The 27,182-nt window shown below is 38.7% G+C and overlaps 1 long non-coding RNA gene across 1 annotated transcript in view; it reads right to left on the reverse strand.

Moving 5' to 3' along the window:
• Positions 1-27,182, reverse strand: part of LOC137627662 (uncharacterized) — a 94,495-nt gene that overhangs the window by 33,097 nt on the left and 34,216 nt on the right. Inside the window, exon 2 of the long non-coding RNA XR_011041198.1 lies at positions 2,202-2,308. This is a non-coding gene — a long non-coding RNA (uncharacterized lncRNA). The remainder of the gene's footprint in view (positions 1-2,201; positions 2,309-27,182) is intronic.

Consider the following 27,182-nt stretch of genomic DNA (forward strand, 5'->3'; position numbering starts at 1 on the left):
GTCCTCTGTGTTGAAATGTTGTTATCATCTTCGTGTTTGCTGAAGGGATTTAAGTTGACTCCAGGAGTAGCCGTCTCTCCTACATGGAGAGAAACAGTAGAAGTTACGCGTATGTTACTAGAATCAGTTTGTCTTTTTAAAGAACTTCGTCTATAAGTAGAAAAAAAGGGGGTAGCCCTTCCATCCCGATCGGCAGTATGATGAGACGGTGAGGCAGAAGTAGAGAAAGAACACAAAGTTCCCCACCTAGGAATCATTCAGGCTACCATCGACATTCCAACGGGGAAGAAGTCATGAGAACTCCATGTAAAGACAGCACAACCAGATGATATCATCTTTCCAGAAATAGGAAGACAGGTCTGCCCCTTCTACTTCACACTCAGTGCCAGTAAAACCTTCTTCCTCCAACATTGCACATTAATGTCTAGCATTGCCAATATCCTTGGTAATACATCATCATTACAAGGCCACACACGTGAGGGAATAAACAACAACCATAAATGCTATCCAACAGGAACAAGCATATGGATATTGGCAGGTTTGCATAGTAAATTGTTACACAGCTACAGCTATCGGGAAACTACTGCAAACCTGTCTTCCTTTTAAATATCCCTTGCCATGATGTCTTCCCAACACCATCATCCAAAAGAAAGAGCAACCTATGAAAAAACAAGTTAAGGAAGCTGGAAATATATCTGTACCATCCAGCGACTGAAAGCAAAGAGAGGGCTCAGTCCCCTGTTGGGTGAGCATGGCTTCCAAGCCACCTAGTAGTATCTACCACTGCCTTTCTTAAATTTTAACAGCCATATCCAGCTTTCCTGACAGCAGTATAAGCATCCTCTTATTAAAGGACAAGGGTTTGTATTCACATAGAACTATGTGTTCCAATGGACGGTTGTATGACTAATTTGTCATATGATGATACAAGTATTTGCAACAACTTTAATGTCTCAACATATCTGTGATATTGGCATTGGATTTCTTGGCCTTGAAATGGTAGTTCAACTGTAAAAATAAAAGCTCCAAGTCATCTAAAAGGTAAGATATTGTTAAAACGTTTTTCACAGTAACCATTTTGTAAAATTAAAGATGGCAGCCATATGGGACTCTGGACAAATGGAAGCATTGTTTTTCGAAATGCTTTTACTAAAAGGTTTCCAAAAATGTATAGGTTTCATACTCTTCACAAAAATCCAACCAAAGTTAAAATCCAAGCATAGTGAACCTGAATATGAAAAAATCCACCATTTCATTTAAAAAACTAAGCTTGGAGCTCTATGGCTCAATCACACATTTGCGATTCAGACATATGTATGCCACAATAGCTTGTTTTGACGTAATTGGTGATCATCACCATAATTCTGTTGCAAAAGCAAGACCATTCCTAAGCTTTAAACGGTTTAAAACACCCACCATCACTTAGCGCACCTAGCCAAACTTGACGACACAGTAATGATTCACGGGACTGTTGGCAATTAGGTTGTAATTGCAGCATAATGACATAATTAGCAAAATATCCACAGTTACGCATTGTGCATCCTTAGAATCGTAATTGTGTCCCCGACCCATTATAGTAATAAACCACTTTTACTCTGTACAACAACAATGACATGTGCCCAAATTTAAGCTACTCCGAACATTAGTTTGGTTGCTGCATATGTGTTATAGCTATCATGGGAACACCCAATCCGTGTATTGGCAAATCAGTGACCAGTAATTTTATCATCTTGCTCATATGTTTAAGACCTTCTTTTACTAGATATAAAAATATGGACTATTTTCAACACCTGGTCTCTCCCTCCACTTTTAAATATGGGTGATCAGTTTTTACACATCCTATATTGTATCAACTCTTAAATGTTATGCTTGCTATCTAATCAGGCATTTTTGCGTTTCTTTCTTCCCACAAGCAGCATTGCCAGTTTCATGTCAACAAAATCCTTGCTGTTAAAAATATCCATTCAGGCAATCACACGAAGTGCCCCATTCGTATATAACAATTTCTTTTGTCTGAATACAGCTACTGTAAATATCCATTTGCGATTTTATAAGAAATTTCCAATTGTTTCATAATGACATCCCTAATCTACTGTAACACAGCGTACTTACAAAGTACATTTCTAATAATTTATATCAAGGATTCCTAATTTTACTACACTGTAAATTGTTCTACTTTATAATGTTTTAATCGAACTTACCTTGTATATTAAGAGAACATTTTTGCTTGGTTGCTAATGCACTGTAAGCTGGGAAGTTTGCACTAGTTCATGAGACGTTGACACCAGAAGACAGATGGGCAAATTCCCTATTGAAATAAAGATTATGTTTAATTTCACATAGATGAAAAACATATATACAAACTAACCGTCAAAAATGTTAAAACTCTAAGGAAAAGTAGCAAAGCACTAAAGACTCTGTAACCCATGTCAATTATTATAATGTCAGAGGTGTAACAGTTTTACAATAAAGATAAAGAAAACAATGATACTACACTGTTTGATAGTGTGGCACCTTGATATAATTAGATGCTAGCACGCTATACATTAATGAAATGTAAAAATTTGGGAGATGACAAAAAAAATCGCTCTTGGTCAACCCTTGCATGAAAATGGCTTGACAAATATCTTTTAGCAAAAGCCTGAATTAATGCACTGGTTAATTTTCCATGTTAATATGTAAATTACCATCATACCAGAAACTTTCATCTAACTTTTGGCTATTCAAAAAATGGGATATAATGTCATGATATCATGCTGAACTATTCAACCAAGTGGTCTAAAGAAAATTGAGCAAACCAAATGGAAGGAAGGAATTGAAGATTATTGGATGAGATGAAAGTAGCAGACACGTTCGCGATACTATTATGTTCTGGTTTCCAGCTAAGAAGAATGTTTAAGCTCTCAGTTTCTTTCTACAGGCCTTTAAAAAAAAAAAAAAAAAATAATAATAATAATATCGACAGCACTAAATGAGACTGCCAAAAAAATCTTATAAAACAAGGAAAAAATCTCATAAAAGAATGCTATGTTACTAAAACATACCAGGAAGTCATCACTCAAAATACAGAAGAAATCATCTGGCTACCAATTACTGCATGTAGTGTGATTCGATGTAATGCCCTATCAGAAAAGGGGCTTTCATGGATGTACAAGCGGACACTCTTAAATACTGAGTCTAGAGTAAATGAAATGTTCTATATATGAGGTCACTTTACCATGATATGAATAAATAGCTCAATTATTTGCCCGTTACAATATCCATATATGTGAAAGTTATTCAAAACGGTTATTTAATTCATTATCAACTTCATATGCCTATACCATTAGCAGCATGTTAAAACCTCATACGAACATTGCACTATGCACCTCTAGCTTGCACAAAGCATGCCCCATGAATGATGATGGCTATTAAAACAAATATGTAAAAATTTTCCAATTGATTCACCCATTCTAGGTGTTACTCTCGCCCATACAAGTCTCATAAAGGTATAAAGTACTCTTCTCACCAACTTGTTCTCAATTTTTACCCCATGAATGAGAATTCTCAAAACACAGGTCCAGCACTTCATCTACAATAACTCTCCATATAACTACATTTCTGCTATTCTAAATTTTATTCAATACAAGATATATATATATATATATATATATATATATATATATATATATATACATATATATACATATATATATGTATATATATATATATATATATATATATATATATATATATATATATATATTATGAACTTAGCCAATGAATTCTCTATGGGTTTAATTAGTCTATGGAGGCCCTTTGTGTCAATAAGCGTAGGAGATGATGATGATGATTAAATATACACATATATATATATATATATATATATATATATATATATATATATATATATAATATATATATATATATATATATATATATATATATATATATATATATATATATATATATATATATATATATATATATATATACATACATTCAATATACATATATAATATATACAGCAATAACAAATGCAGCCGTTTTTAGTACATTGCAGAAAAAAGGCCTCAGACGTGTAAATTCATGTCTGAAGGTTGGCCAATTTTCATCACCATGATGGCCAGTGCGGACTGGTGTTGGTGAATTTTCGTAGCTCTTCAACATCCAGAACTTTGTATTAATAAGTTTTCTTTTAACTACATAAAACTCAGTTAAAATTCTACGTGTAATTCTTGATTAGAAATTTCTTCAATTGCACAAAATAGCTTATAGATAAGGTCTTAAGATTTTCGGCAATCAATCTATCCTGAAGAATTTTTTTAATTCTTTCATTTTACCGTTTCGAGTATTGTTCTCTGTTCTTCAGCTACGACTCTCATCTTTCTTAATTTGTTGGACAAAGACTTGCGATCTATTACATTTCCATTTTTTATCTTGATATTAATCTCTGGTACCACTATCCGTTAGTTCTTTGTGCATGTTACATAATATTTTCATAATTCCGATCATCCTTTCCAGACTGTACCAGCTACCCGTTGAGGGTTATTGGATCATTTGACTGGCCTGACAGTACTAAATTAGATCCCTCTCACTGGTTATGGCTAATTTTTCTTTTCCTTTTACACATACACGGAATAGTCTGTCCTATTCTTTCCACATTCTCCTCTGTCCTCATACACTTGACAACACACTGAGATTACCAAAAAAATCTTCTTCGCTCAAGGAGGCTAATTATTAAACTGTAATTGTTCCGTGGCTACTTTCCTCTTAGTAATGGCAGAAGACACTCTTTAGTTATGATAAGCAGCTCTTCTAGAAGCACACCCCAAAATCAAACCTTTGTTCCCTAGTCTTGGGTAGTGCCCTTGGTCTTCAACTGTCTTGGGGTAAAGTTCTCTTGCTTTGCTATCTTATTCCTATTCCTCTTGTTTTTTGACAATTTTATAGTTTACATATAAATTATCTAACTTAATGTTGTAACTGTTCTTGAAATCTTTCATTTTAATTGTTCATTACTTCTCTTGTAATTTGTTTGCTTCATTTCCTCATTTGGCTAATTTTTCCTTTTGAAGCTCTTTGGCTAATATCATCCTGCTTTTCCAACTAGAATTGTAGCTTTCCTTGTAATAATAATAATAATAATAATAATAATAATAATAATAATAATAATAATTACGCAGTCAATTCGAACAGCCATGCCTCTCTATTATAAGGCTTTATACTACACAATATTCTAGAAGTTTTATTCTAATTGTGACTAGATTAAGGAATGATGCTCCTATTCAGGTTGAACCAGTGGAACTTTGGTAGTTAAAACTTGATGCAAATGTTATGTTGAACTGGTTGACATAAGTGTCTTCTCATAGTTTATATATGACAGACCTACTTTAACGATGTTACTGCTCTTAAAATTTCTAGTATGTTTTCATTCATTACGTCTCGTATATAGCTTATATATAGCTTATATATTTCCTTTCTTAGCTGGGTTACTTTCTCTGTTGGAGCCCTAAAGCTTGTAACATCCTTTTCCAACTACAGTTGTAGCTTAGCTAGTAACAATTTCATACATACAAACATACATATATATATATATATATATATATATATATATATATATATATATGTATATATGTGTACATATATATATATATATGTATATATGTGTACATATATATATATATATATATATATATATGTATATATATATATGTGTGTATAATATAAATATATATATATATATATATAAATATATATAATATATATATATATAATATAAATATATATATATATAAATATATATAATATATATATATAATATATATATATATAATATATAATATATATATATATATATATATATATATATATATATATACACAAACATTTATAAATTTTGAAATGAAGTGTTTACATTCGGTTAATACCAAACCTATCTCAAACAAATAACGCATAACAGGAAATGTAAAGTCAAACACAAGGGAATTTAGAACTTGACAGCCAAGGATCTAAGCAGAACCTGAAGTTTGATGTATTTATTTGCAATCTAAACTAGGATATAAACGTTTACTACTATGCGAGATGAGAACAAAATATCGGGCCTGGTTAAGAAATGGAAACGAGGGAATTTTTAAAAACCTATAAAGCACCCACCCCTATTGCTTTCATAAAACTGACTCCATAAGTACGCCCCGTCAATATCTGTATTGACTGAGTACACCGAAACCTTTAACAGTAAAGGTTTTCAGCTTATGTTGCTTTTCTCATGGCAAACCTCATATTCCTCCTTCGATTTCTTTTTCTTCTTTTCCAGCCACTTTCTTCGTCATACTCCTAGTCGTCATATAAAACAAATAAGGGTAGTCCTTCCCAAGTTCAGTCGTATTTCACAAATAGAAGATTAGTGGGTATATTCCATACATTTACTTCACCTACCTTTGCTTCTAGAATTACTGGAATGGATGGTACTTGCATACCGGTGTTTACATCCTCAGATACCCACAGAAGTCTGCTTTCCGCAAAACCAGTTTCGGATACCCAAACGGAGGGCAAACGAGCACGCATTAGCATAATCATATCCAAGCGTAATTAACTATAGCATCATCTTTTAAGCCTAAATGGAATTCTAAATGAAATTCGGAACCACCCAATTCGACATCCAGGTTCTCAGTAATGACCCAACTAGTAATGAGGCAATTAAAGCAGTTTATGCGAGGTTCAAATGGCTATATCAATCTAAACTCAGCAGGGGTTAAGGGAGTAGTCAGCAAAGATGCTGGGGATGTTGGGGATATTACGGATCGACAAAAGTATTAAAGGAATATCAGCTCTTGCTAATTTAAAAGTTATTCTTAAGCTCCATTATCCACGAGATGCATCTGGTCTTACAACTTCAAATCGTTAAAAGTTTAATTTCAATAAAAAGAAAAAATCTAGTAAATAAAAACACGTGTAACGAATTTGGATTATAGAATTTTTATACCCAAAAGAAAATCTTTCCCTTAAAATAAAAACCAAGTAATTTATATTGAAGATTTTATTTTACTCGGGTACATCTTGGAAATCTATTCAATCCGTCTAAAACTAAATAAAACGCTATACATTGCGTTAATATACCTCATAAATGTATCCCCCACACTGAATAAATGTGTACCCTCCTGAAATTCAATAGATATCCTTGAGTCTAGTGGCCTTATTTTCCCTTTAGCAAGAAAATGTGGTTCTTTCCCCACAAAGTGCACCCAATCTTCGAACAAAAATTAACGATGGCACAGGTAATAATGGAACAATTACGTTTTCCTTCCAAGCAAGAAGAAAAATGTTGGCAATCACTGCACCCAGAATTCTGCTAATAAAAGAAACGGGGGTATTGGAGTACGTACAGCAGATGGGGTTGAGAACCTGCTTACTCTTTTTTTTTTTCCTCCTACCTTTTTTTAGGGGGTAGACGATGGGGGAGAAGCGGGCTAGAGCAATGCGAGGAAAAGCAGAGCGGAGGTGGGGAAAAATACCCAAAATGAGCTCAATATATTGAGAGGGGGATGGTAAAGATGAAAGGGCCATGGGAAGAGCTAGGCTGCGAGGTGTTTGTGCTTGTAGGTTCTTAAATATGTAAAAGGGCCTGTGCTTCACAAGGCATATGCACTGGGAACAATACACAATTCTCTAAAAGGTGTTATTAAATTTCTACTACTTGACTTGGCTGCCTCGGTAGTTCACGTTATAGCTGCTACTTATAACTTAATATCTTATATGCAACGGGGTTATTTCAAAAGGACAGAATCGGTACAAAAAGCACCAGTAAGGCACTGATTACTTCAATTGAATTGTTAAGACTGTCATGAATATGGCGCCTACAAAAACAGTAATTCACTTCACTAGAGATTACTAAATTAGCCCTAATGGTACTCAAAACTATTCGTATTTAAAACCATTTATCAGTGGCCGGAATTATGATCCTAAACAATTTCATGGGAACAAAGAAATAGAATGCTAATGAAGAAAATCGGAAAGCATAATAATTTTCACTTCAAATGATACGGTCAATGGGAAAGTGAGAAGGGTACAATGATGAAAGGGAGGGAGACGAAAATTACTCAAACGTCATGAATAAAGGAAATCTGCCGGAAGGAATGGAGGGATGAACATGAAAGTAAATAAAAAGTAGACGGTAGATAAACCCTAATAGGAAGACCGGATTTTCTACGAAGTTAAATAGAACATCGTGATAAGCGTTTTCGTTTTCCATGTACCCACCCATCTAATATTACTGGATATATTCAATATTCAAGTAGTTTCCACTGAACCCACCACTACAACACATACACAAACACACACACACATATATATATATATATATATATATATATATATATATATATATATATATATATATATATATATATATATAAAAATAGCAAGTTACAGCTGTATGAAAACTAAGATTTATTAGTGGTAACAGTAGCATAATTATAAATCACGATAGTAGTATTAGCAGTAGCAAAAGAAATCGTAGCAGCTTAAGTATTGTTTGTTCGATCATACTCTTTCAAACCAATTTACATACAAGATAAAAAAAAATAAAATAAAAGAAAATAAAAATGAAATGTACAAACAAAATTAGAACTGAGAAGTTACATGACAATTGTATTCTTCATTCAAGTCAGTATATGTAAATTTACGTTATGTTTTAAGAATAAACTTTTTATTTCCCATATTTTGTTACAAAGTCTTACGTAACTATTTAAGAGTGCTATACGAACCTACGAGGCATAAATGAGGGCTTATGTCATTTTTTTTTTTTTGCTTTCATGAGGTATTGCGTCATATTTGTGAAAAAATATGCAATTCTTATATTTGCCACATGTTTTGGAAGGTTCTCGAAAACCCCAGCATTAGATTTTATCTTTTTTATTATTCAAGGACAAAGGTGGGCGGAGCTAGCTGAGAGAGGGTTACCTTGCAAGCAAGATTCGATCCCCTGAATTTTCATCTAGTTGGTAACTCTGGCGTCGCTGAACCAGGCCCCAAGCTTCTAGATCTCTGACCTAGAATAATCTAGAAGTTACTAAGTCAATATATATGTGCCCCTGGGATGCGTAGGGGTGAAGAGAACCAGCTATCCTGTGAAAGAGCCAACGTCCCCTCTCTCAAGTACCTCAGTGTGTGTCATCTCCAAAGTGGCCCAACGTATTTCATGTGTGGTGAGTTAAAACGTTACTACAACTTTGCAAGTGATTTTAAATTTATTGAGTTGTGGTGAGTGCTGGTATTGTGTAAATCTTTGTGATTGGCCCAGGGAGATTTATGTGAAAATGTGAAGTGTATTTACTTTGGCTTAACTTCGATTACATTATGCGAGCTAAAATCTCGGAAGCTTATCGGTCACCTTATGTAATTTCTATAAGAGTTTAATCCTTAGAGTGTTAAAGGTTAATTATTTTCATTAAGTATCAAGATTAAATATTGGTGTAAAATTTTATTTCCAGTGAAACAAGTGATTGTATAATTTTCATAAAATTAATTTCTTTTGTTTCAGAATCGAAGTAAAAGGTTGTTTTGAATAGTTCTTAAAAATAATTACCCAGTGTTTTGAGTGTACTTTATAGACTTTTGAATATTCAGTGTTTTTATATATTGCCATCTGAGAGATATATGATTTTCTCATAGTTGGGTATTATTAAATATAACATATTTATGTAAAAATAAAAAGGTGACTTTGGAACTCCAGAGGTGTAGCTTGCCAGCCGTAATATATAATACATATATTTTTGGTTCCCAGATCATGGAACCATAATTTTTTTTCTTCAATTCACTATACAAAGGAGATTCTCTTCATGAAAAGTAACACTAAAAATTAAAGTTTCATAAAGTTACATTATGTAAGTTTACATTAAAATGCATTCCTGTAATTGTTCTTGGTACATCCTCATACTCTTATTTGTACTGCAATCGTAGGATTGTTACTGATGAAAGACAAACTTATGTATTTTTTCCTACAGTTATGGTTTTATGCATATATTTTTTTTTCTTAATCATACTTGTCTTTATGAGCCTTCTCATAAAAAAAAAATCGCTTTCCATTGGGTTTTCCCAGTAAATAGTGGTTTGGTGATATACAAAAAGGAGTGTTTTGCACCCGCAATAACGGTTAAAAATAAAAAAAAATGAGATAAGCAGTGGAAAAATATATAGCTAATATATATGGTTATAAATCAAACATATGTCAATTTTACAGTTTTGACAAGGGATGGATTCCGGATTTGAAAATTTGACTTAATATTAAAGGATTAAGGATCTGAAAATCACAAATCTTTAATAGTAATTTGAGTTTTCCTATCTATACAAACATGAAAATTTTAATAAGAACATGTCTTCATGAAGCTAGAACGGCCTTCAAGCTTTTAACGAGGTAATAGTAGTACCTGGCAGGTATGTCCCCACCCACAAGCCAGGTAGAGTAAGTAACCTTCACTTTGACCTTAACTTAGGACTTGTGGGGTGGCACAGATGGACATTGTAACGTAAAGGACCCCGGTTTGCATAGGTAGGAAAAATAAAAATTACTATGAAAAATTTGAGATTTGTTCCTACACAAATACAAACCATTGTCTTTTAATATGACACTTGCCCTTCAGAGGAAGGGAGTTCCTCTAACCAAAACTAGCTGGTTTCTTAACCCCAGGATGTTAGTGCAATTTGGTTTTGAGGGAGAGCATAAAGATGACTCTTGTCGACCTTCTAAGGAATAACAAGGTGTTGCAGGTGTTAGGCTGGTAGGCAGTCGTGGAAGAACCTATCTGTAATGATATGTTGTCTGAATGTATGATCATTATGAGAAATGGGTTTTGATGCTCTCCAGTTATTCTCCTCTTCACCTGGGAGGGCGGGGGGGATACTTCAATATAAAATTTCCGTCTGTAAAGAAAACTTACTTGGTCGTGAGGCTTGCCTACATCTAGCTTCCGGTCCAGCATATAATGGAACGCCTGCTTTACCCCCAACAGAAGGGAAACAGGATGAGGTGAACGGCACAACATTCTACCTCCCCTCAACTTACATCACAACCACTATCTTGAAGAGATACTTGTCCTATGAGGGAGCTTAAGTCACAACAAGAATTGTTGAGGAGCTACTGCAGGACCAAGGATAAGGTTAACTAAGGACCTGTGGGTAAACCCCTATAGGTAGTAGGCAGCAAAGGTTGTCTGTCATACCGAACTCATGCCTTCAGTTCTCGCACAACTGAGAGGTTCTTCCTGAAGGTTATGATAGTCCCAATATCCCTAACTTCATACGCTCGAACCAGGATGGTCCTTCCAGATTGTCATTAGCTCATCCCGTCTGAAAGCATATGGGTTAGAAGAAGCAATGTTCTTGGATAGCTTCATCTTTACCTTTTGGCACTGTTAAAGTGTTTTTGGTGCTCCACAAGGGGACCTGTGTCTTCACTTAACAGAGAAGAGATTCCTGCACCCCACTTGTAAAGAATAGATTGAGAAGGACATGAGTTTGAAATTGTGCGGGGCTACATTCTGGCTCTTGGACACAAACTCCAGATCAAAGAAGAGAAAGGCCTTCCTCCATAAAGAATAACACGTCATACATAAAATCTCAAGCGTTACGCCAACATACGGCTGAAGCCGAGGTTCTTGAGTAGACTAAGTTAAATCCTGTCTGATACTCAGTCAAGGGTACAAAGAGGGTCTGATTAAGAAACCTGAGGATTAGAGCAACACCCCAAAGGGGTTAGAACTCCTGGAGAGAAAAGACCGTTTGAGGCTGATCCTGAGCCCAGGGTGACTGTCCAAAGGTGAAAGGGTCCAAGCTCTTCAGTCTGAGTTCTGGCTAAAGGCAGAGTGACAGTAGTTCACCACAGAGACTAAGCAGAGCTTACTTAACAAAGGGAAATGAGGAGAACAGCAATTCATCGCAGAGAGGTTCCAATCAGCCAAGTATCTCTTTTACAATATCACTAGCTTAAGTTCTACATGCAACCAGTAAAACAGGCTAGTGAAAAGGCTACGTCATCTAAAAGTAACCAGCGTATTGGAAGGAGTTCCAAATACTGCTGACTTCCCTGGGACTGGGGAACAATTTACTGGTTGATGTTCTGGAAGTGGAGAGCAGTATATTGCAAATTGTTGACCAATCCGGAGGGATAGGAGTCCTTCAATGGTGATACCCAAAGAGAAAGAAGCCTTTACGACATCTATAAAATGGAAGAGGCCAATGATCCAACTCCACACCTCAGGTGAATGAGTTCATGTGTTAGAACATTCTTCTTGTTGGAATAAATCCTGCATACATTAATGGCTACCCAGGTATGTAACTGCTTGCCCAATCACAAAGAGTTTGGGATACAGTATCCCTCTGCTTGTAGACCCAAGTCACAAAAGTGGAGTTGTTGTTGTTCAATGCTACCAGGTGACTCATCAAACAGTTTTTGGAAGATAACGATAGCATTGGTTTGACTTCCCAGTAGGTTGAAAAGCAGGAGTTTAATTCCATGGACCATAACGCCAAGGTGTTCAAGTACTCCAAGTGTGCCCCACTCTCCTTGGATTTGTCTGTGAACTGTGAGATCTTTGGGGGTTTAAGTGAAACTCCCCTGGACAGGATACCATTTATCAGCCACCAAGCCCGATCATCTCGTTTTACCCATTGCCCTAAAATCTCTGGCTGCTTACCAGTGATGTTTCCAACCGACAACCAGGGAGCAATCGCTGGAGTGGGAACCCAGTGATGAGGGAAGTTTTGGAAGACGTTAATATCTAGCCAAAAGTTCCAGGTATTGCGGGGAGCTAATATTCTACTATAATTACATATTTTTGCAGATACGAATGTTCAATATGTTATCAGCGTAATTTGGTCCTCTATCTTCTGTCTGGCCATGGAGCTTGGTTACCAATTGAACACTATTTTCAGATAATGGCAAAAGAAGGTAAACTGTCTCAGTCCTGGAGTATTGCCTCCTGGCGGGATAGAGGAACATTCGATTGTTGAGAAGATCCGCGAGGAGAGTTTTAGTCGATTAAGCACCAAAAAGGAGAGTGTGAATGCTCAGGGCGAAATACAGACTGAAGCTCTAGCTTGAGGATAAGATACCTTTGTCAGATCAAAGGATGGGTTTCTACATACACTGTACATATTCTTCAGGTTCATTGAGGGAGAGAAGCCTTCTCCTAGATAGCAACCGCACGACAGTTGCCATCTTCTTCTTGAAGGGGAGGAAGTTCGGTCATCAGACCCCAGGTGACTGACTTCACTGGAAGAGTAAGACTGAAAAGACCTAGAGAACTGTCTAGAACACTTGTGTGTATTCCTCTCCCTCATGTTCCATCAGGACACAAAGGAAGGCTCACTGGTAGGCTGCCTGAGAAGATGAAGTCTCAATATTTGTTCTGTTTTTTAGAAATGTAGAGTTCTGGGACAAGGCAAAGTATACAACTACTGTACATCCAACCAATGGTTGAACAAGAAGCTGATTAGGCTGATATATGGCAACAGGCTCCAGGCTCGAGAACAATGTGCCCACATGACAGAGTCTTCCATCAGATCCCTATTTTCAGTGCTGCAATTGCTGAATCAAAGAATAGTCATGATGGTGTCACCGATGTGTCTCAGGAATACCCCAATATAGGATAGGGATGATGGCAGCTGCCAATGTCTTAACCCGAAGTACACTATCCCCTTGTCATATTGCGGGTCACGTTTCACGGCCTCAGTGCATTGCAGGTTTTTAAACTGTATGTGCGTTTTGAATCTCACATATTTTCTGCTAAATTGCACAAACCTGTGACACAAAAAATTGTAAATTCCGATACATACAGCAAGTCGCTATATACTGCTTTGTCTATACTCAACTGAGATTTTACACAGCACATTATTGGCTGACAGGTGGAAGTCAACCTATGAGAGCAAGGAGATTTGTATCCAGAGAGCTGATTGGCCATGGAGCACAGCGTCAACTCGCAGTATCTGACCTTGCAGTTTCTCCCAAATGTACACCAATGGTGTTTACTTTGCATTACAGGAAACTTGTATTCCTGCATTTAGTAAAGATTTAGTGTCTTCTTATTTTGCTTCAATACTTACGATGCTGCCCAAACATTCTACTCCTTTCAAGGCCTCTAGTAGCGATCTTAAGCGGCAAAGGAAGATTCTGACCATAGTGAAGAAGGTGAAACTTCTCGACATGTTGGAAGAAGGTGAAACTTCTCGACATGTTGGAAGAAGGTGAAACTTCTCGACATGTTGGAAGAAGGTGAAACTTCTCGACATGTTGAAAGAAGGCAGAAGTTTTGTGGCAGTAGTACACCATTACAACATTAAGTCGACCATTTGCTGCATTAAGAAAGATGAGAATATCAATATCATTCAAGCCAGACAATGATATTTTCAACAGTGAGTAGAACCTCATGTTGCGAGAGAGAGAGAGAGAGAGAGAGAGAGAGAGAGAGAGAGAGAGAGAGAGAGAGAGAGAGAGAGAGAGAGAGAGAGAGAATGTAAAATTAAAGAGAATGTAAAAAAAATTTATGATTAAATAACTTTTAATAATGTTTAATGTAACTGGTTTTATACTTTTCACTGTATGTACTGTATACAAAGAAAATTTTCATAAATATGAAAGTGTTTTCTGTACGATACTATATAAGGGTGTGGGAAAAGATAATACAGATAGAGGATGGTTTAATATTAGTATGGAGGAGGTTTATAAAGGTTTAAAATATACGTAAATAATAAAATAACTAGGGCAGCGCTACTTCGCAGATTTCAACCTATTGCTGGGCAGCCCAGAACCAATTATCAGCGATAGATGAGGGAATACTGTGCTTGAGTTCAGTAACTCACAAGACCTAAACTAAACTATTCCTGTGGGCTGAATTTTAATAAAGCACTTCTTCCATGAAACTATGAAAAGGAATCAGTTTATGTCTTGTGAAACTCAGCCAAATCGGTCATCCTGTGCTTCGGTGACTTCTTCCAACTGTTTGCAAGTAGACCCTTTCCTTATTGGTAAAAAGTATCTGCACACACCGCTTCTCACTCCTAAAGAGAAAGAAAACAAATTTTATGTACTGTACAAGAAGCGATTGAAGTACAGAACCCTTTATTCCTACAAGACATCATTTCAGTGTTTCCTCGAAGATCCCTTTCTCCACTTTGGAAATTTGCCAACTGGTTGCAAATTGAAAACCCCTGAAGAGGAAGAAGGAATGAGCGATCATTAATCGGTCTCCATCGCCAACTGAACTGCTGCTGGCTCTCATGCCATTGCCTGTCTTAGGTTGAGAAGGATCCTTGCTGAAAAGTGTGAGTACACAACGTGGCATCTCAGTGTTTATACAAGAGCTGTGTATGAATGTCGAGATAGTACTTGATAAATCACCTGTTCCAATCCTTATTGCATGAACGAGTTGGAAGACCTTGACGCATGGGAAACTTGCAGGGCATGGGAAGATCCTACGTTCCTAAACATTGTATGAGACCGGGAAATCTACGTTGTGGAACATTTTTGGTATGTCAGCAGCTCTATTGAATGATTTCTGGGCTGGTAGAGCTGGGAAAGAACAGGCAAAAAGGTGACAAGTGTAAAAGTTCCCTGACAACTCAAAAGTAACGATAATCAGAACAATGCGTGTAAATTCCATTCACTGAGGTTACCGATTGTATGATTCCCAAACATGATCTGCAGCGATCCAGTGGTAAACAACGATCATGGAAAATAAGTGCAAAGAGAAAATACAATTGGAACATTCCTAGAACATCATGAAGGAAAGATCTCCTAATCTGCACCAGTGATGAGGATGATCATAGGCTCCTCTACACTCGTATTGTGCACTGGAAAAATGGATGCCGGGTGCAAAGGAGCGAGGTCGGTTTGAAATCGTCAGCCCTTATTAGTACTCTTCAGAAAACCATGAATATGAGATTTTTTAGTTAATAGGTTACAGTGAACCCTCGTTTATCGCGGTAGATAGGTTCCAGTCGCGGCCGCGATAGGTGAAAATCCGCGAAGTAGTGACACCATATTTACCTATTTATTCAACATGTATATTCAGACTTTTAAAACCTTCCCTTGTACGTAGTACTGTTAACAAACTACCCTTTAATGTACAGAACACTTAATGCATGTACTACAGTACCCTAAACTAAAACAGGCACAAATATTAAAGGTGATTTTTTATCATGCATTTCCTAAACATGCTAAAAAGCACGATAAAAAATGGCAACCAATGTTTTGTTTACATTTATCTCTGATCATAATGTAGAAACAAACTGGAGGTAGAGCTTTGCTTATTACCCAGACATATTTCCCATACTTTTCCCTTAGAACTACATCACATCTTCCTACTTTAGATATATATATATATATATATATATATATATATATATATATATATATATATATGTATATATATATATATATATATATATATATATATATATATATATATATATATATATATATATATATATATGTGTGTGTGTGTGTGTGTGTGTGTGTATATATATATATTTATATGTATACACATACTGTATACATACCTACATATATACATAAATACATGCATACATATATATATATATATTACTGTATATATATGGGTTATGGAAAAAATCCGCGAAGTGGTGAATCCGCGATGGTCGAACCGCGAAGTAGCGAGGGTTCACTGTATACGGTTCTCTGTATCATGAATGACCAAATACATAAAGATAGAACCTGTGGAGACCGAGGGCTGACTATATATCTTTAGCATGAATCCTTTCTTTCTCTTTCCCTAAAAAGAGAGAGAGCTTGTCCAGGAAGGGAAAAGGAAGGGCAGCACCCTTCCATCCCCCATCCTGACCGGTAGTGCATATGCTTAGCTCGTACAAAGTTGTAAGTACAGTACAGTGCCGATGCTTCTTCCTGCTACCTAAGGCTCCTTGATGGACAAGTAGCAGATAGTTGAGGTTACTCAGGATTAGTCTGGGATGAATGTTACTAATGACTGGGTCTTTCTTTCTTTCATCTTCTCCTCTCATAGGGAACGGCATATACGGTCCTCTGCAATCTGGCCTCACCTGTCAGCAGGTAATACCATTTCCCTTGTGTAACATAGTACTGTATAGACAAATAATACTTGTTGTTTCCCCATACCCTGGGGAGATGGGATTGGGTAACGTTTAGGGCTGATTCAAAGATTCCTACGTTCCTGGGAATTCTTACCTAGACTAGTCACATTAATAGTATCACACAAATTGCTCAGGCCGCTAACCTTGCTTTGCACGGAATTTTGCGAGGTGTCAGGGTTTCTCCCTGTTATGTGGGGAACACATGGGAAAACCCTGGTTCAAAAACCAACCAGTTAGTTTGGACTACCACCCACCTAAATGGTAAGTCATCTATAATAAAAAGCAAAAGGGCTTGTATTTAGTGTCGGAACAAATAACAAACTTGACATCAATTTTTAATTACAAATTTTGAACTCTTTATATAAATTCAGACTGCCATCAACTATCCCCCCTGAAAGTCCTGCGTGTAATTAATAGTGACGAGACAACACCGGTGCGTATGTGAGCAGAGTAGCTAATACTACCCCCTTCACTAACTACCAGTAGGGTAGTTGCACCTCGATAAAAGTCTTATGGCTAGTGTTCCAACTTTGCCGAAAGTATATCCCAGATAAAGAGCTCAAGGTTTGTAACATTATGAAAAATACAGATTACTTTCAAATTTGTCATATTACTTACAAATTTGTCATGTCATGAAAAAATCTTATGGCTAGTGTTCCAATTTTGGCGAAAGTATATCCCTGATAAAGACCTCAAGGTTTGTAACATTAGGAAAAATACAAATCACTTTTAAAGGTGTCATATTACTTACAAATTTGTTATGTCACGGAAAAAAACAAAGTGCCATAAGGGCATGCAAACATCACATGCTCAGTAACCCACAAACAGGTTCTCAAAAGTAAACAACCGACTTCGACAATAAAAAGGTGTTTACGTTTTAGTTGATCGATATGCAAGTTTCTGTAGCACAGCCCCCTGGGTCAAACAGAGAAAAATGCCAAAATAACAAGCACGAGTCCACTAGTTTCACTATAAATTAAAATATCATATATTAACTAAATACAGTAGTAGTAACATAGAAAGCATATAAACTTAGTTTACATCTGGAAGCCTATCAATACTGTACAGGTTCAATTGTGAATCCTCATCCAGACTAAAGCTCTGTACAGTAGTATAAATATTTTTTGAATGGATGTCAATACAGTAGTAGTATGATAGCCTAATGCTTAATCTATATCCAGTGTATGTTACTGGGTCCTATGACTTGTCAAACAGTACTATATTGAATCCCTTTTTCTGGTTAAGGCTCACTTTTCCTTTGTCTACACATACACCGAATAGTCTGGCCTATTTTTTCCACATTCTCCTCTGTCCTCATACACCTAACAACAGAGACTAGCAAATAATTCTTCTATGCTCAAGGGGTTAACTGCTGCACTGTAGTTGTTCAGTAGCTACATTCCTCTTGGTATGGGTAGAAGAGACTTTAGCTAAGGTAAGCAGCTCTACTAGGAGGACACTCCAACATAAAACTATTGTTCTCTGTACCATGGTCTTCCACTGCTTTGGGGTAGAGTTCCCTTGCTTGAGGGTACAATGGCACACTTTTATATCTTATTTCTCTTCAGATGTTTTTTCTTTTTGTTTTTATATCTTATACAGTATACGGAAGATATATTTTAATGTTGTTACTGTTCATAAAATATTTGATTTTAATTGTTCATTACAGTACTTCTCTTTTACTTTATCTATTACCTCTATCCTTTCTACACTGGGCTATTTTCTTTGTTGGAGCCCTTGGGCATATAGCATCCTGCTTTTCCTACTAAGGTTGTAGCTTAACAAGTAATAATAATAGTAATAATAACAATAATAAAGAGAAAATGGAAGTACATCAAGGTAAACTATATCATACTACTGTACCCTACACGATATTCTTTACTTGAGAAGCTTAACAAATCGTAAACATCACTTTCTCTACCATACTGAATTTCTCAGCACAGGATATATCCACAAGTCTCAAATTAATATTCTTTAAATGTTTGATAAGAGTCAAGATGACATCTGTGAATGCTGTCCATGAGGTCGTAGAGTTACAAACGAGACCTGTTTTTACGATGTATAGTAAGTTGATTTTTGTCAGTCAGATTTTATATACATAACACACTATGTATGTACATACATACATACATACATACATACATACTGCATACTAAATCTTTAATATACTGTACTTTAAAAGAAGAGAAAGCTATCCCTACCATTCACAAATTACTGTACCTTCTATATACAAATACCTACCCTATACAGTAGTATACCTGCACTAATACATTATTAGCAGACAATAAGTACAGTACAGTAATACATATAAAAATTCTTTACCTTATTCCACTTTTTTGTTTTAGTCCACTTTCAGTTCCATTGTAATGGGTTTACTCTTCTTAGATCCACTGTCATCAAAAGAGTACAGTATCTCTTATCACCAAAATCCCAAATGCATATCATAAACAAAGATGACAACTCATGCTAAATCTTGTCATCACTATACAAACCCTCGCTATTAATAGGGATATTAATTTCAGCAAAGCTGAAAGATGAGCCATAAGATTTTTAGCGAGGGATAACTACCCAACCTGCTAGTTAGCCAGAGGAGTGGGGGGGGGGGGTAGTGGGCTACCCCGCTCCCGCTCAAACCTGGGCTGAGCTCCCACTTTTCTTTTGGCTCTGTGGAGAATGGACCTGTTTGCTCTCTTCCTCCATTGCCTTTTTGACTTGACATGCCATTGACTAATAACTTTGCTTTATCTTTTTTTATTTTCAGACTGCTTGTGATTCTTCCTGACCGGCCTCATGCACACCTGTGTATGTCCCGTAGAGGCCGGCATTGTGATCAGAACAACACGTGCCCTGAGTGTTGGGAGTGGTCTGCCTCCCAGTGGGAGAAGTTTGGACGTAGGCACAAGAAGAAGTCTAAGAGAGATTTTTCGCCTTAGGAGTGTTCCTTGATTGACCCTCCAATCTCTTCCTGAAGCTCCTGCTCGATCGCTCTCTCCTGGGGAAGGGTCGAGTAGAAGCGTATATGGTTCAATACCAGGTTAACCTCGGGGTTCGAGGGACAAAATTGCTTCCCCCGAAGAAGTGAATCTACTCCTCCCCTCGGGCAGCACCTGCTGTTTTTCTAATATCTTACAGGTCTGGCCATCACTGGGTATGGCTGGGCCCTCCTGTCGACGGAGGTGTTGTTGAATCTTCTCCATCTGAGTGCTGAGAGAAATAGGACAGCAGCTTCCTCTAAGGTGGATCCATCGCCAATGAGTGCTATCCATGGCGAAACCGGAGTTTCTGCAACCTTGTCTGTAGAAGGGTCTTCCCCTTTTCCATTGCCTGCTGACGCCGAAGACGGCACTCACCCCCATGCTGAGCCAACTCTTTCTTCGGGGTTGGAACAAAGTTCGAGGAGAGTCTCACCTACAGGTGGTCGTCTCTATCGTCCGCGAGCGAGACTTCCCATAGAGTCTGAGTTCCAGAGATTTTTCAGAGACCACTTTAGATCTCCTCTGACTTCATTAGAACAGGTTTCCTCTGTGGAGGAACCTCGCCACTCTTCTTGGGATGGCAGTACTCCTCACTGTGCTAGACGATCTCCTTCCCCTGCGGTTGAGACGTTTTTTCAGTCTTGCTAAGGACCATCGATCGTCATCCAGTGACTTTCACCACTCGCGAAATTGCCAACGCCAGTCTCGCTATCCTCCAATGAATGCTCGTCACTCGCCAGAGCCCAAAAACTCTCCTAGAACTTGCCGTTTGCCTTCAATGGATCAGAGAAGCCATTTACTGTATGGCCCTCAGGCAGGACAAGAGCTGCCAGAAGGCATGCTCCGACTCTCTCTACTTCGCTTCTGTCAGTTTAGGGGTAGCTGCTTTTGGGAGATACTTATCCTCAAAGTCAAAATACAGCAGTCATCCATCTCTGAGCTTTCACCCATAGTGGGGTGGGTCGAATTCGTCAAGACAGGCCCGCTGAAGGAACGTTGCTTGTTGACGTCCTACCAGGCGGAGGGGAGGCTCTTTGCAACCCTCTTGCTGAAGTCTAGAAGCTAATGACAAGGGCTTTGGGACGGTCTTGGTGTCCTTTGGCTCCCTGCGAGGAGGGAGGTATTCCTCAAAAAGAGATGGTCTAGAGGCTGTTTCCTGCCTTGGAGGACCCTGTCCCTCTCTTGAAGGGGGAATCATACCCAGTTGAATGGTCTTCTTTGGGGTTGAAAGGAGCTCTGGAGGGACCACCTCAATGAGGGAGAAGCGGAAAGAGTCCGTTAGTGAGACATCCCTTGGAGATTGCGAGCGTCAACTTAGGTGAGGATGAAACGTGTCTCCCCGAGGAAGAGTTGACTTCTTTATCTTCCTCCTCTTAGCCGTCAGTACCAGTGTCAACTGTACCTGTGAAAGATCTTCAGACCAACCTGGTTCCGCTGCTCCAAGCGTCCTCTTAAAGGGGGAGAAGGGCATCTCCTTCAAAGCGGGTCTGGAGTGGGCTGACCATTCGGACCTCCATCTAGGGTCAGATGGGAGAGTGGCTACAGGATGGTTAGCTGACTTTACCAGGGGAGTCTTTGATGTACTGGCCATGGACTGCACCCACAGGAGGACACCTGTGATGGGGTGACGCACTGTCTTGACCAGTGTGTTCAACCAAGCGAACTCCTTCCGGCACCATGAGCTGACCAGAAGATCCTTCGAAAGGCTTGGTACCAGCATGATAGCTAGCTCTGACTTGGAAAAGCACTGATCCCTTAAGGTGGAGCAATGATTGAACTTTGAGGGTTCCCTCTTGGATGGGAACGGAACCGGGCGACTTTGATGTAGGAGTACCTTGGCCACTGACACTTGTGTACCATACCTGACAGATGGTAACTCCTCTTGAAAGAGTGGAGACCGCAAATGATGCGCATTGTGCAGCGGAGGGCAACGGTTATTTTCCCCACGGCGCTCACATGCATGTGGGGGGGAGGCCCTCTTTGGCCTCACCAGTTACAGCTGGTGAAGGCAAAGGTGGGGACCCTTCGACGAACAAGGTGGCAGGAATTCCGGGGTCGCCATGGACAGCACTCATCAGCGTCGGATCCACCTCCGAGGAAGCCGCTGTCCTCTTCCTCTCAGCACCCAGATGGATAAGATACATTCACTTTGAAGGGGGGAATTAGCCATACCCAGCGATGGCCAGACCTGTAAGATATCAGAAAAAGAGCAGGTGCTGCCCGAGGAGAGGGGCAGAACCACATCTCCAGGGGAAGCAGTTCTGTCCCTCGAACACCAAGGTAGACCTGGTGTTAAACAGTCTAGACTTCTACTTGACCCTTCCCCGGGAGAGACCGATCATGCAGGAGCTTCAAGAAGAGATCCGGGGTTCAATGAAGTCCGAGATTTCTTCGACTTCAAGGAAGATCCCGAAGGCGACGAATCTCTCTTAGACTTCTTCTTGCAACTACTTCAAAACCTCTCCCACTAGGAGATAGATCACTACCAACACTCAGGGAAGGTGTTGTCCTGATCACAACGCCTGCCTCTACAGGACGGACACAGGTGTGCATGAGGCCGGTCATGAAGAATCACAAGCAGTCTGAAAAGAAAAAGAATAAATCAAAGTTTTTGTTCAATGGCAAGTCAAGTAAAAAAGGCAATGGAGGAGAAGAGCGACAATGTCCATTCTCCACCAAGCCAAAAGCAAAGTGGGTGCTCAGGCCAGGGGTGTGAGTGAAGGGAGTAGCCCACTAACCCCCATCCCTCCCGCTAACTAGCAGGTTGGGTAGTTATCCCTCGCTATAGTCTTATAACTCACATTTTAGCTTTGCTGAAAGTAATATCCCTATAAATAGCAAGGGTTTGTATAGTGACGGAAAAATTTAGCATTAGTTTGCCATCTTTGTTTACGATATGCATTTGGGATTTCGGTGCTGCTCTTTTCTGGATATTTCTGTGCTTTTTTCTTGCTGTGCATCATGTATGGAAAGCAAAATAGATACTGTACTCTTCCTTTGACACCGGATCCAAGAATTGGAAAGCCATTGCGATGAAACTGAAAATGGACAAGAACAAAAAATGGGAATAAGGTAAGGAATTATTATACTGTATGTATTACTGTACTTATTGTCAACTAATAATGTACTGTATTAGTGTGGGTATACTACTGGATAGGGTGGGTATTTGTATGTTGAAAATACAGTAATTTATGAATGGTAAGGGATTGTTTTCTCTCTCTCTCTTTTTATTTTTAAATTACACTATATTAAAGATATACAATATGTATGTACAGTATGCATGTAAATACAGTAGTGTGTTGTGTATATAAAATCTGACTTCTGATAAAAATCACCTTACTACGCATCGTAAAAACGTATCTTGTTCATACTGTAGGACCTCATGTACAGTATTCATAGACATCATCTTGGCTCTTATCAAACATTTAAAGAATATTAATTTGAGACTTGCTGATATAACCTGTGACGAGAAATTTAGTATGATAGAGAATGCAATGTTTATGATTTGTTAAGCTTCTCAAGTTTAGAATATCATGTAGGCTACAGTAGTGTGATATAGTTTACTTTACTGTACAGTACTGTACTTCCATTTCCTCTTTATTATTATTACTGTATTACTATCATTACTACTTGCTAAGCTATAACCCTTGTTGAAAAAGCTGATGCTCTAAGCCCAAGTGCTCCAACAGGGAAAATAGCCCAGTGTGAAAAGGAAAATAGGATATAAAGAAAGTAAAAGAGAAGTATTGAACAATTAAAATCAAATATTTTACAAACAGTAACAAAATTAAAATAAATCTTTCATGTATAAAATATGAAAACTTAAAAAAAAAACAATAGGAAGAGAAATAAGATAAAATAGTGTGCCAGCGTACCCTCAAGCAAGAGAACTCTACCCCAAAACAGTGAAAGACTATGGTACAGAGGCTATAGCACTACCCAAGACTACAGAACAATGATTTGATTTTGGAGTGTCTTTCTAGTAGAGTTGCTTACCATAGATAAGAGTCTCTTCTACCCTAACCAAGAGGGAAGCAGCCACTGAACAACTACAGTGCAGTAATTAACCCCTTGAGCATAAAAGAATTGATTGGTAATCTCAGTGCTGTTACATGTATAAGGACAGAGGATATGATATTTTAATTTCTGGCGAAACTGGTGAACGCATGCTTGCTATTTTGTAATTTTTCTCTGTATGACTCATGGGGGGTGGGTTACAAAAACTTACATATTGATCAACTAAAACATGAAAACCTTTTCATTGTCTAAGTTCATTATTTACTTTTGAGAGCCTGATTGTGGGTTACTGAGCATGCGATGTTTCCATGCCCTTATGGCACTTTTTGTTTTTCGCATGACATGACAAATCCATGAATATGACAAATTTGAAAATAATTTGCCTTTTTCCTAACGATACAAACAATGAGCTCTCTATCAGGGATACACTTTTATAGGGCTAGGAAGGCTGCCCTCATCTCTAGGAGATTTATATGCTGGTGCCTTTCGGACTCTGATCAGAGCCCGGAGGATGTGTGATGCAGCATGTGGGCCCCAACCCTTCTTTTGATACATTTGAAATGAGCATTAATTATAGGGAGGAACGAGGTCAACCTCTCGGAGGAGATTCTCGTCTGACACCCACCATCTCAGGTCCGTCTGCTGCTCAGGTCCCACTGGACCAGCGTATCTGAGGAGTCCTCGTGCTGGACCCTCCTGGATTTCAGCTGCAACTGAAGAGATAGAATTCGTAGGCAGCCGTTGCAGACAAGATGGACCAGGGATGTTAAGATAAAATAGTGTGCCAGCGTACCCTCAAGCAAGAGAACTCTACCCCAAAACAGTGAAAGACCATGGTACAGAGGCTATGGCACTACCCAAGACTACAGAACAATGATTTGATTTTGGAGTGTCTTTCTAGTAGAGCTGCTTACCATAGATAAGTCTCTCTTCTACCCTAACCAAGAGGGAAGCAGCCACTGAACAACTACAGTGCAGTAACCACCACTAGGCTGGGAGAGCATCTCACTGGAAGAAGGTGCTTGCCACCTTCGCCAGCCTCTGGATTCTGTCGTCTGATGGAAAAACTTTCTGCAGGATGGTGTCGATGGTCATTCCAAGATATGTATACCAGTCTTTGTGATAGAAGCAGGAATGACTTCTCGAGATTTATCACGAATCCCAGATCACAACAAAATTCAAGGACCTGTAGTCTGTCTTGGTGCTGAAGAAGGGTAGCCATCGAGTCTGCTAGAATCAGCCATTCGTCTAGGTATCTTAAAGAGACGGATGCCGATCCTGTGGGCCCAGGTTGACACTAGGGTGAAGACTCTCGTGAAAACCTGAGGTGCTGGCACCTTGAACTTTTATTGCCCATTGTCGTGGAAGATCCTTAGAGACTTCCTTGATGATGGATGGACTGGGATCTAGAAGATTGCCTTTTTGAGGTCAAGTGTGCACATGAAGTCCTGTGGTCTTACGGCTTGTCTGACCGTGTTTGCTGTCTCTATGGTGAACGGAGTTTGTAGCACAAACTTGTTCAGAACCGAGAGGTCGATGTAGGGTCTCCAGACTACTGACAATTTTTTCACAAGAAAGAGTCGACTGAAGAAGCCTGGGGATCCGTCGAGGACCTCCTGGAAAGCGCCCTTCTCTAACAGGATCTTGACTTCGGCCTTGAGGGCCAGCTCCTTAACTGATCCCTTTGTGTAGGAGCCCGATGGAACTGGACTCGAGTCATCGGAGGGAGAAATTGCGGGAATGGGACGCGATACCTAGAACGAATCACAAAGATTGTCCAGGCAAGAAAGGGCTTCTTAAACAAGCTTTTGGCCCTAACTCTGTGATAAGGCGAGGGCTACTGCATCAGGAGCGGGTGCAGCTAAAGAAGCGAGCTCACTTTGGACTCAGAATATGTCAGCTTAATGTTGGGTCCATGACTGGGAGAGGTAGAGAAGTGGCTGACTTGATGAGGGAAAAGAGAATAGATGCTATGTGTGTGCAGGAAACACGATGGAAGGGAAATAAAGTAAAGAGTTGGGTGATGGATATAATCTATATTATAGCGGAGCAAATAAACAAGGTAGGAATGGAGTTGGCATAGTACTGTCTGGTGAGCTGAAAAATGCGGTGATAGAGGTGCATAGAAAGAATGACCGTATCATCAGATTGAAGATGTGTTGTGGAGGAGAAATTCTGAATATTATAAGTGCATATGCACCTCAAGTTGGTTGCACAGAAGAGGAGAAGTGAAATTTCTGGAGACATGGATGGAGTAATGCAAGAACTGGAAGAACAGGAGAGGGTCATAGTGGGGGCAGATTTGAATGGCCATGTTGGAAGTGAGAATGAGGTAATTGGTCGGGTGCATGGGGGCCATGGAATTGGGGGGAGAAACCCAGAAGGAGAGTGTGTTGTGGACTTTGCTGTGTCATTTGACATGGCAATAGTAAACACATTCTTTAAGAAGAAAAGGGAACACCTAATAACTTATAGGAGTGGGGGAAGATGCTCCCAGATAGACTACTTCCTGTATAAAAGGATAAAGCTGGTGGAGGTCAAGAGCTGCAAGGTTATCCCAGGTGACCATGTAGCCCCTAACACAGACTGCTACGTATGGACTTGGGCCTAAAAAGGGAAAGAAAAGCTAAAGCTAAAGGGATAAGGAAAATTAAATGGTACAAACTAGTGAGGGAAGGAGATAAGATGAGAAAGTTTAAGAGAAGGGTTTTGGAGGATATTGATAGAGGAATTGAAGATGTTCAAGAATGGTGGACACGAAATGCAGCAGTAATGAGAAGGCATGGAAAGTTGCTGCTAGGAGAGACATCTGGTATCATATGGGAAGAAAAGGAGAGTTGGTGGTGGAGTGAAGAAATTGAGAAAGTTGTAAAAGATAAGAAGGAGGCAAAGAAGAGATGGGAAGAGTCACAGTCAGGGGAAGACAGAGAGAGGGTCAGAGAGAAAACCAGGTTGTGAAGAAGGTAGTAGCCCAAGCTAAAGCTAAGGCATATGATGATGTGTATAATGAGCTGGGGACAAAGGAAGGATTAAACAAGATGATCAAGCTATCGGAGACTAGAAATAAGAGCACCAAAGATATTACAC

This window comes from Palaemon carinicauda, chromosome 35, assembly GCF_036898095.1.
Source record: "Palaemon carinicauda isolate YSFRI2023 chromosome 35, ASM3689809v2, whole genome shotgun sequence".
NCBI classification, from domain to species: domain Eukaryota; kingdom Metazoa; phylum Arthropoda; class Malacostraca; order Decapoda; family Palaemonidae; genus Palaemon; species Palaemon carinicauda.